General features: G+C 45.2%; 1 non-coding gene across 1 annotated transcript; it reads right to left on the bottom strand.

Moving 5' to 3' along the window:
* Window positions 1-61: 61 nt before the first annotated feature.
* Window positions 62-168, bottom strand: LOC121439377. Its single transcript, XR_005973249.1, has one exon. It is a non-coding gene; the product is annotated as a U6 spliceosomal RNA (small nuclear RNA).
* Window positions 169-12321: the final 12153 nt, after the last annotated feature.

Here is a 12321-nt window from a genome sequence, read left to right on the forward strand (position 1 = left end):
AACTGGGCATGTGGCAGAATGCAGGTTAATGTAAACAGGCTAATAAAAGTTTGCTTTTATAAAAAATATGGAATGCGTCACAGATTTGCATGTCATCCTTGAGCAGGGGACATGCTCATCTTCTCTGTATCGTTCAAATCTTAGTGTATGTGCTGCCGAAGCAAGCACACTAATTTAAGCTTTAAGAGCTAGTTGGGAACAAGCCTAAGCTAAGGACGAACCTTTATACTTAATAACAAGTCTCTGTATCATTATTTGGGAGCTGGTAGTCCAAGAAAGTTTGACTATACTTTGTATTTATTATCTATAGTTGTGATAAAACACAACAATCAATTCAATTTATAGTTGTATACCCCCTTGCCTGACTCATGAGCTTATTTTTGAAACTAAGCATGTTTGTGGAATCACTTAGAAATTGTTTTATTTTCTGGTGAATTGTGTCGTAGGCCACATGTTGAGGTGACATCTGTTGGGGTCCAGCCTCGACAGAATTCGCACGGTCCAGGGTAGGAGAGTGAGGATTAGAATTATTAAGCAAAAGGAACAGAGATAGGAGAGAAATAAGAGACAGAAACACAGAACAGCATCGGGAGGGATATCCAGTGAATACTGATTTTGTTTACCTTCCACATGCTTATATACTCCACTCCAAAAGGGGACGGGGGAGGCAACAGGATAACTTCATTAACATGACAGACTTGATTTCTCCAACCCTTGGTCAAGGTGGAGCGGATCCACCTCTAAACCCAAAATACTAATCAACCACACCCTCGGTCAGGATCTCTTGTTTGTAGCCACACCTGTTGGGAACAACTTTGAGCGAGAGTAAGCTCAAACTCCCTTACCTTTAGTCAATGTGGAGCAGACTCACATCTGAGGGCCCTGGCAGAATGGCTGTCTAGAGCCTTCAACTTTCCATCATTTAAAACTACTTACGGGGAAATACAGTTCAGAAAGAAAATTCCATAGGAATGAACACAGGGTTGAATCAAAACGATAAAGGTGACATCAATGAGCCCTTACTCTGACTAACGAGCAGGATGTCATCAACACTCCAGCAGTTCCCATCAGTCACCATGTCCAGTGCTGTAGGCCACCACCATCCTAATGCTGTTGTGAATATCCTCCTTCTTCTTTCCCGCTTCTCTCCTCTTTCTCTCTTCTACCCCCCCCCCCCCATGGTGATGGAGATTAAATCCAGGGCCTGTGTGGTAGACAAGCACGCCACCACTAATTTACATTTCCAGCCCATGGATGTTTGTGGCAAAGTCATCTTCAGTAACCCTGGTTGGTCCTCAGACTGACTGACTGTCAACTCGGTTGACCTTGAAGTGATTCTCTTCCACTCCCCGACACCGAGAGTACAGGCAGATACCACTACGTGCGATTTGGCCCTTGAGTTTTTTCAGACAGGGTCTCCCTATGTAGGCAGGCTGGCCTCAACCTCCCAAGCCTCCTGCTTCTGACTCCTAAATGTTGGACTTAGAGGACTGCACCATTGTGCCCAGTTTATGCAGTGCCAGGAACCAAATTCAGGGCTCTATAAATGCTAAGCAAGTACTGTCCACTGAGTTATACCCCCAGCCTTCACTTTGAGGTTTGTACCACAACGTGCATTCCTAGATATCTGACTTCTTTCACCAAAAAACTACACATTAGTACATGTATGTTCATGTGAATATATATGTGTGGGGGTGGACACATCAAGGCCGTAGGATAACTTCAGGTCGTGTTCCTAAGGAACCATGCTCCCTTCCCTGCCCGCTTGGAGCTAAGCCCCCTGGCCAGTGAGCCCTGTGACCGCCACGACTCTTCCTCCCTAGTGCATGTGCCTCCAAACGGGGTTCGCTCTTAAATTGTTTTCTCGCTTTTCTTCTTAAAAATTAATTTTAAAAAACATGTGTGCATGCATGTGCATGTGTGTGCGCCTGCAGAGATGAGAAAAGTGCACCATAATCCCCTGGGACTGAAGCTACAGGGATGAGCTGCCCAACATGAATGCTGGGGACCAAATTTGGGACTTGGGTGCTGAGGACAGCTTGAGAGAGTTAATTCTCTTCTTCCAGGCAGATCTTGGGGATCAAACTCCGGTCATCAGTCTTGGCAGCAAGTTCCTTTACCCCACTGATCCATAATTGGCCCCATGCCCGTCTTTTAAAAAGTCAGGCCCTCATGTTTGCGAGGCAATCACTTTACCAACTGAGCCATCTCCCTAGCCTGGCTGTCTTAAAAAAAAAATCAGCGATTACAGCACGTGGCTGTGGTTTATTTTCATTTCTGCATAGTTTGCAGTTACATTTCTTCTTTTTAGCTTTGAAAAAGTGGACGCTCCCTATGTTTCTCAGGCTAGCCCTCAGCTTCTGTGCTCAGTCAGTCCGCCTGCTTCATCTTTTTATGGGTCACCGGGATGAAACTACCTCAGAGCTGGGCTGTGGATGCACGCCTACACCTTGTTAGTTTTCAGTTATCTCAGCGTTCTGCAATTTTATCTCTTCTACCGTTGACAGATATTTGGGTTGCTGGCAGGTGCAGCCTGTTTTGCGCAATGCTACTCTGGACATAACTGTCTTCAGTCTATTTCTTTGGGGCTTGCCCACAGGAGCATCACGGCTAAGAGATGGTACTTAGCATCAGCTCCACTGACATTTCCAACATGTCTGCCAGTTTACAAAGCAGTGTGATCATTCTTTTTATTTTTCCCTCTTTTCCTTTCTGTATTGTCTCAGGCCAGCCTTGAACCCTTGATTTTCCTGTCTCTGCTCACCAAGTGCTAGGATATTTGTAGTCTATCACAACTCCCAGCTAAATTTGTTCATAGTTTGAGTTCTCTTTCAAGACAGGATTTCTCTGTGTAGCGCCTGAGTGCCAAGCTACTCTCAAATGGAGATTTTCCCGTTCCAGCCTTTCCAGTGCTAGGCTTACCGCTATATGCTACTACAGCTGGTATTAGCAACGGTGCATTTTATATTTTCACTTGGTGTGACTGTGTTCTGCTATTTGGTCAAGCATTCTAGAGGAGTCTATCAGGGTGATTTAAAAAAAATTATATTTATTTATTTATTTTGAGGCAGGGTCTCACTGTGGAGCACTAACTGGCCTGGAACTTGCTATGTATAGTAAGGTGGCCTCAAATTCACAGAGTTCTACCTGCCTCTGCATCACAATGCTTGAACTAAAGGTATTTTTTTATTCTTTTAAAAGACTTTTATTTATTTATTATGTCAGTGTTCTGCCTGCATGTACGCCTGCAGGCCAGAAGAATGCACCAGATCTCACTACAGATGGTTGTGAGCCACCATGTGGTTGCTGGGAATTGAACTCAGGACCTCTAGAAGGGCAGTCAGTGCTCTTAACCCTTGAGCCATCTCTCCAGCCCCTACATATGTTTATTTATTTGTGTGTACACGAATAAGCCAGAAGAAAGCCTGAAAAAAATGTGGATCACAGGGATGGAACTTGGCCCACTGAGCCATCCAGTCCAGGGTGGTTTTGAGATGAGCGTCGCATTGGAGGACATTGAGTTGCCTCTCCATGATGTGAGATGGTCTCATCCAGTCCACCAAGGTACTAACAGAACAATCCCTGCACCCCCACCTCTCCAGCAAAGAGGAATTTTGCCAGGAGACTGCTTTTGGGTTAGCTTCCACAGTCACGTGAGCCAATTCCTTAAAATAAAATTCTTTTCTATATATACACATCCTGTTAGCTCTGTTTCTCTGGAGAAACATGACTAATACAGGCCAAACACTCAGGCTCAATATTATGTGCCGTCCCGACAGCTGGAGACTATCAGGGAGCTTCCAAAAGCAAGATCCCCTTCCCTTCTGTCCCCTCGGGTAAGGCCTTAGCTGATAACCTTCCCTGTCAAGGGTATCAGGTACATTCCTGCCTATCACTGAGCACTGGATTTCAGTTCCCTGGCAGCCTGCAGAATCAGTCAAACAAGAACCATCCCAGACTCTGTTATGATGTCTGAATCCCACCGCCCCTCGCTTTTATTCTGTTCCCGAGAGCCCAGCCCCTGTGTGGTTCACTGTGACATGTGTTACTCTCGTTGTTAGATGTGTGTTGTTCCTTGAGAACAGCCTATATGTGGCTAATCAGCCCCTGCTAGTCTTATTTGTCCGGTGTCTGGTAGTGTACGTTAGAGCATCCTCTAAGTATAGGGTGAGAATCTCTCATCCCCAGGGTGAACAGGAAATGCCTGGGCCAAAAGCTGCTCTTTCTTGGGATTGGAGAGACGGCTCTGTGGTTAAAGCACTTGCTGAACTCACTCTAGGTGCTCTTGACCACCTGTAACTCCAGCTCCAGGGGGTCCAGTGCTCTCCTTGGGCCTCCATAGGCACCAGTGCTCATGTGCACAGCACAGACACACATGTGGACGTAAAAACCACACCTCAAAGACCGCTTATTCTGGTGCCACTTTGAGTGGAATACAGATTTATTTATTCATGATATACACAACATTCTGCTTCCTTGTATGCCTGCAGGCAAGAAGAGGGCGCCAGATCTCATTACTGATGGTTGTGGGCCACCATGTGGTTGCTGGGAATTGAACTCAGGACCTCTGGAAGAGCAGCCAGTGCTCTTAACCCCTGAGCCATCTCTCCAGCGCTGGAATGCAGATTTAAAATACTGCAAATTACATGTTCTAACATGGAAGTAGTTTCACAAAGTTCTTTATAGTTTTACAGAATAGAGGAGGTCGTTAATCAAGATGACTTTAAATTGCCCTGGTGGGCACACCTGATGGGGAAGCTCAGCCAGTCACGTCTGGCTAGGGTGTGGCTGCCTGGATCCAGGCAGATAAATGAGGGGGTGGGGGTGGGGGGTATATAGGTGCTCGGGGCGCTTTTGGGCTTCGGACCTTCTACTCTGATAGCGTGAGCTTCCCCGTTTTCAATTATTAAATTATATCTGTTGTTTTGAGCTGGTCTGGTTATTTAGTGTACTGATCAAATACGCCAACACTTACACACACCAGAGCGGCAGACACGCGGAGAACGGGGAAGCTGTTTTCACAGGCCTAAGCTGTGATCGGATGGTGTCCTTAGCTTGGGGACTGCTGGAAGCCCGTGTTCCACTGTTTCGTTTATTATCGCGAGGCGTTAGTCAGCCACAGAGTGGGGTGAGGACTGGCTGTTCAGAAAGGCTGAAACTATCTCCAGATAAGGCAATTAGCTTCTGAATTTACAGAACTCCAGTCCATCTCTGCAGACACAGTTTCCTTCCAGGAGGTTTTTATTGGCTGCTGCTCACAGCCAGACACTGCTTCTTTTCAGGAATTTTCTTTCACACACATATAAATTATGTGTGTGTGTGTGGTGTGTGTGTGTGTGTGTGTGTGTGTGTGTGTGAGAGAGAGAGAGAGAGAGAGAGAGAGAGAGAGAGAGAGTAGGTAGAGTCAGGGAGATACCCTGTAGCCACCGAAGGAGACAGAAGGCCAGGAACCTTACCAGTAAACCACGAACCTTGTGGTAAAATATAAAATAATAGGAATGGGTTAATTTAAGAAGTAAGAGAAGCTGGGCGGTGGTGGCGCATGCCTTTAATCCCAGCACTCGGGAGGCAGAGGCAGGCAGATCTCTGTGAGTTCAAGACCAGCCTGGTCTACAAGAGCTAGATCCAAGGCATACACACAGACAGAATATTGTATACATAACAAATAAATAATTTTTTTTTTTTAAAAAAAGAGCTAGTTCCAGGACAGGCTCCAAAGCCACAGAGAAACCCTGTCTCGAAAAACCAAAAAAAAAAAAAAAAAAAAAAAAAAAAAGAAGTAAGAGTTAGTTAATAAGAAGCCCAAACTAATAGACCGAGCAGTGTTGTAATTAATACAGTTTCTGCGTGATTATCTCTGGGCGGCCAGGAATGAACAAGCAGCCTCTGCCTACAAGCTCCGGTTTCAGAGAGACCCTTTTCAAAACTATGGTACAGAATGGTAGAGGAAGACATTCAGTGTCCACTTCTGGCTTCCGTGTGTGCACGCACGGGTGAATGCAACAGCGCACACATGCGCTTTTGTGTATTCCACACAATGCACGCATTCCCCTCTGTTGACCCCTAAAAATTTAACCATTACTTCTTTCTGATAAATCCTGTCTTTCATCTGAGCAAGCAAAGTGAAGAACACCTATAGCTAAGGAGAATCGAGTGATCTGTGTGTCTTGGGGATGGGTCTCTTGTATCCTAGGCTGTTCTCAAACCAGGAAGGTAGCTAAGGATAGTACTGAACTTAGAATCCTCCTGCCATTTCTGGTCTGTGCAACTTCCTGCCCCCCCCCCCACCTGACACATAGCAGAAACTCAGTACATACTTGTTGACCAATTGAATAGGCAAGGTCCTTTGAGACTGGCTGCCAAGGACATGGATAGGATTGTCCAACTAGGCCTTTTAGTGTTATTTTATCCTTCACTCCATCCCTCCAGTGTCTTCTGGCAGGACTACAAGGAGGCTGGTGTTGCCTGCTGCCTCCTCTAGGGAATTGATAAGAATTAGAAGAGAGACACAAAGGTAGCACATGGAGGAGGGTAAGCAACGGGGAGCAAGATGGCACAAATTCCAGAGGAACAGCTGCTTCACCAGGGGCTCATGGATACTGCTGGGTGAAGTTTTATGTTGTTCTGCCCCCGTCCCAGTAAACAATCTTTCCTGATGGTGTCTAGCCCAGTACAGTTCATACTTTCCTATTTAAAAAAAAAAAAATCCCTTTATAAAGTCAAATATTTAAACATTAACATGAACTGTTTGCCTGATCCATTGGCAAAAAAATGTAAAACAACAACAACAACCCACGATAAAAGCTGTTTTCTACCCAGCCCGCCACTGGGTTTCACAGCTGGGTGTGCACACTCACTCACTTAGTGTTCACGTAAGATACAAACTAGGAGCAGAGCAGTGGTGGCTAACGCCTTTAATGGGAGGCAGAAACAGGCGAATCTTATAGTATGATGCCAGCCTGGTCTATAGAACAATCTCCAGCGTGGCCAGGGATGCATAGAAAAACCCTGTCTCAAAAAGAAAGCCAATAAATGATAAAACTTGGGGCCAGGGCGATAGTTAAACCGCCTGCCCCCTCCCAAGCATTGTGAGGACCTAAGTTCTGAGCACCCACCAAAAAGCCAGACATGGCCATAAGACTCTATAACCCTAGCACTGGGTAGAGCCAAGACAGGGGAGGCCCAGAACATCCTGATTAGCTGATTTAGCCAATCAATGAACTCTGCATCCAATGCAAGACCCTGCCTCAAAAGATAGGTGAAAAGTGACAGTGGAAGATACCCCAAGTCACCTCTAGGCTCCATATGCACATGCCATGCACGACAGCATGCATATGTGAGCATACACACAGTTTGCACTCAGATGCACTACATGGCTGTTTTCTTTTTTCACTTAGAGCTTTCTAGAGACATTTCTGGGTCTTGCCTTGAGCTACCAAGCAACAGAGACTCCACGAGGCCCTCACCTTCCACAGCTCTTCCTCTGCCTGTATTTTTAAAGATCATATTTTTATCTCTTAGCACTGTTACCATTTGCCACCCAGAGAGTGGGTCCAGAAAGCCGACCCGTGGATGGTTCAGCCTCAACTCTAGACTGCATCTTTAGCCTTCCCCCTCTAGGTTAAATAGAAAACAAGGCCAGGCTGTGCTGGTACACACCTTTGATCCCAGCACTCAGAAGGCAGAGGCAGGTGGATCTCTGTGAGTTTGAGGCCAGCCTGGTCTACAAAGCTAGTTCCAGGACAGGTTCCAAAACTACAGAGAAATCCTGTCTCGAAAAACCAAAAAGGAAAAGAAAAACGGGAGGGAACAAAATTCTCAGGGCACGGGATGATCAATCTTCCTCCCTCTGGGTGGGTCCTCTGGTCAGCAGCATTGGTTACCTGGGTGACAGAAGTCTGTCTCCCTTCCTCCAAGGCAGGGCAGCTAGTTCATTTTACCCTTTTACATTTCATATATAAGCAAGAGGTGTTGGGAATGCAACCCTGAGCCTCTAAGAGAGCAGTGAGCACTCTTAAAAAATGTTGAGTCTTCACAGAGGTTAAGAACACTGGCTGTTCTTCCAGTGGTCCTGAGTTCAATTCCCAGCAACCATATGGTGGCTCACAACCATCCATAATGAGACCGGGTACCCTCTTCTGGCCTACAGGCATACATGCAGACAAAATATTTTATTCATAATAAATACATAATCTAAAAAATATGTTGAGCCTTCACTGCAGCCCCATTAGTTTGCTCCTCCCCAACCCTCCCCCTTCTCTTCTTCAACAAAACGTGACCGTGTGGATGTAAAGAAACTCGGTCTCGGGCTTGTTGCCTCTGAGCGGTTTACAAACTGCTGTCCTCTGGAAACAAAGGCCGTCTGGAGCAGTTTCCTCATGGAGTCCTCTGGGAAGACGACTCTCCAGGCCCCAGGCCCCAGGGCTTGGCAAGAGCAGGCTATGGGGTAATTTAGGAACTTCCCGAATCCCGTGAAAATGAGCCACTGGGGACTGGTCAGCCCTTCCCGGAATGTTCTGGGGCAGTCGAGCTACCTCAGCTCCAGAAGGGTGTCTGGAGCGTTGAGACAGCCCAGCTCTGGAATTCTTGCACCAGCCCCGTGAGGATGCGCGTCTCTGGACCCCAGTCTTCCCTCCAAGGCTACGGAGTTCTCTGATTCGGCCGTATTCTCGTCTGCCCTGTCCGCAGGATTATTTGCTTTCATATTGTTTGATGGGTTCATTTTCTTTACTGGCTACCCTGATATGAGAACAGGGCAGGGCTTTGTCTCTGTAAATGGAAAATCAATAGCACTCACCACAAATAGAATGAATCCGGGTCAGTGAGGCTCAGGGCCTTCAGCCCACGATACTTTTAGGGGCCTATGAATATGCTTTAACTTTCATCTCTTTCAAAAATAGAAGAATTAAATACAGTAACAGTCAGTATTGTTACTCATGCCCTTTGCCTGGATTGGATTCGTGTGTGTGTGTGTACGTGTGCATGTGTGTGTGTGTGTGTTTGCAAGCTTGTGTGGAGGTTAGAGGACAACCTCATATGTATGAGTGGGGTCTCTTCTTTTCCATTTCCCAGGAAGTTATCTGGCTTGAGCCTCAGAGGAACATCCTGCCTCCCCATTTCTACCCACCCTCCATAGGAGCCCTGGGGTTCTAGGTGGTCACGCTATGGTCCTCACGTCTGCATGGCACGTGTTTACCCACTAAACCATCATGCCCAGACATAGATTGCATTCTTGTTTACTTTGATTCAGTAATTTTTTTTAAACTGAAGATTTCTTATTTGTTTGTTTGTTTGGGTTTTGGTTTTTCAAGACAGGGTTTCTCTATGTAACAGCCATGGCTATGCTGAAACTCACTTCGTAGACCGGGATGGACTCAAACTCACAAATGTGCCTGCCCCTATCTCCTGAGTGCTGGGATTAAAAGTGTGTGCCACTACCACTCAGCCAATTTAGATTTTTTTTAAAGGAGGAAGGGAAACAAGACAAAAAAACAGCCATGAAAATCAGAGCACAGCCCTAAAGGGAATGTTGCTAAAACCAACATAAAGAATGCAGAACTTCGTCACTAAAGTCCCCCTGTGAAGTGTGCAGTGAAGCCTTTCTGCCCTCCTTGTTAAAAATGGGATGTAGAGACAGCATAGTAGCATGATTATATATGCCTGGGATCTCAGCACACAGGAGGCTGAGGCCAAAGGATCAGCCTTACCTAAATATCAAGTTAGAGACCACCTGGGGTTATAGGAGACCCTGTTTCAAAAAAAAAAAAGAGGAAATTTGCATGTGTGAGGTACTAAAGACTGTCGGGCAGTGGTGGTGAACACCTTTAATCCAAGCACTTGGGAAGCAGAGGCAGTAGGACCGCTGTGAGTTTGAGGCCAGCCTGGTCTACAGAGCAGTGCCAGGACAGTCAAGGATGTGAAACTCCATCTCAAAAAACAGAAAAACAAGCAAAGATGGATGAGCATTAAGCTGATTATTTATCTCCGAGAAATCAAAGAGAAACCAAAGAACTTGAGAACATGAAAGGCGTTTGTTAGTCAAAAGATTTGTTGTATTTTATTTTTAACAGTGTGTATATCTGTGTGAGTAGAGCTGCCTGTGGAGGCTGGACGAGGTCGTTGGACGCCCCGGAACTGGAGTTGCAGGTGTTTGTGATCCTAACCACTGGACCATCTCATCTCTCTAGCCCCAGAGAATGCAAAAAAAAAAAAAAAAAAAAAAACCTGAAACCCAATAACCAAAACAAACCTTTATTGTTTAAAAAATACGTGAAGGTTTTTTTTTTTTTTAAATAATAACCATCACATACCAAGATTAAGCAAACCAAAAGCAGAAAATGCCTTTTCAATCCGTGACTGTGCATTCTGGAGCCTTGGAGATGGAAGCCCGGCCTTATTCCTATTAAATGAGCTCTCTGCTTATTTACTGAATGGCTACCCCAGTTTTGCTTTGTTACTTAAACCCTTTAAAGATGTTTGCATTCCTTCGGGGGATTCCTCTGCACTGGAAGTCACCGAACTGAATGATGACGATAAAGAAAATAACAATGACAATGTTATAATTTATTTTCTTTCTTTCTCCCGCCCCCGCTCCCAGACAGGGTTCCTCTGTGTAGTCCTGGCTGTCCTGGAACTCTCTCTGTAGACCAGGCTGATCTCAAACACAGAGATCCACCTGCCTCTGCCTCCTGAGTACTGTAATAAAACATCACCTCCTGAGGACATGTTGAGTTTTATATTGTTGCGGTCTAGGTTTGTTATATCAGGCCCTGGGTTAAAAGGTTTGTATTTAAGCAAGTTATTATGATCTCCTGTACCAACTCCTAAGAGAGCTCAGGGGAGCTAATTAGATAGTCCATAATATGAGAGCTTTAAAGCATCCATTATCAATTATTTATTTCTATTTTCTATTTTTTTAATTTCCCTCTTTTAAAAACAATTTTCTTTGGAAGAGCTGGAGAGGTGACGCAGCAATTAAGAGCATGTACTGGGAGGACCCAGGAGCCTCACAACCTTTCTAGGGGATCCGACGCCCTCCACCGACGCCTCCAGCGTCAGGCAATATGTGGTACCCACACATACGGTCACATAAAATGCACTCATGCACGTGAAATACAATGGAGCTTAAAATTTAAATGTTCATCTGTAACCTTTCAAAATGAGTATTAGTGCACAGTTCTGAATGGGTAATGATTTTATTCAAAATTTCTGCTTAAATTTTATTCCATGGGTGTTGGGTGTCACAAATGAAATACATCAGAACACATAAAGACAAACACTACATATTGTAACTCAAATGTGGATTTTCTGTTCTATTTGCGTGTTTGAGACAGGGTCTCATGTAACCCAAGCTAGCTGCCAACTCTCATATTAGCCCAAACTGACCTTAAACTTCCGATTCTCCTGCCTCCATCTCTTGAGCAGTAGGGTGTGAGCCACCACCATCAGCTCGCTCCCTGTGTGGAAGCTTGAAGGAGTTCCCACAGAAGCAGAGAAAAAAATAGATATTACTAGGAAATGAGCAAGACTAGCAGACAGGAAGAACGGAGGGAGATGGGTAATGGATACAAAATATGGTTAGGTAAAAGGGAGGCATTCAAGTGTGCTTTCCTACTAGGTTTTCTTTGGTGTGTGTGTGTTCGTGAACATACTGTGGTGTTTGTTCGTGGAGGTCAGAAAACAACCCAAAGCATTCAGCTCTCTCCTTTCCCCTTCTGCCACGTGGATTCCGGGAAGCCGGGTTTGGCAGCAACAGCTTTTCTTGCTCTGTCATCTCTTCAACCCTGAGTTCTTTCTTTTCTCTTTTATGTTTTTTTTAAAGTTTTTTTAAATTTTGTATGCATGATTGTTTTGCCTGCATATCTGTGCACCACAAGAGAATGTCTGATCTCCAGGAATTATGGATGGTCTGTGAGCCGCCATGTGGATCCTAGGAACTGGACCCAGGTTGTTGGGAGGGCAACACATGCCCTTAATTGCTGGACCGCTTCTCCGGGCTCCCAGAAGCCCTGGGTCCTTACATTCTGTAGCACGGTAGGGAAATTTTCATTAACAATGATTCATTGTATATTTCATAAGGAAATAGAAGAGTCCCTAGGACCCAAACACAAAGAAATGAGAATGTTGGGGCTGGAGAGATGGCTTAGAGGTTAAGAGCATTGCCTGCTCTTCCAAAGGTCCTGAGTTCAATTCCCAGCAACCACATGGTGGCTCACAACCATCTGTAATGAGGTCTGGTGCCCTCTGCTGGCCTGCAGGCATACACACAGACAGAATATTGTATATATAATAAATAAATAAATACAAAAAAAAAAGAAATGA

Source organism: Microtus oregoni, unplaced genomic scaffold (genome assembly GCF_018167655.1).
Source record: "Microtus oregoni isolate MIOR12 unplaced genomic scaffold, Mior012 000060F_ref0000265, whole genome shotgun sequence".
NCBI lineage: Eukaryota > Metazoa > Chordata > Mammalia > Rodentia > Cricetidae > Microtus > Microtus oregoni.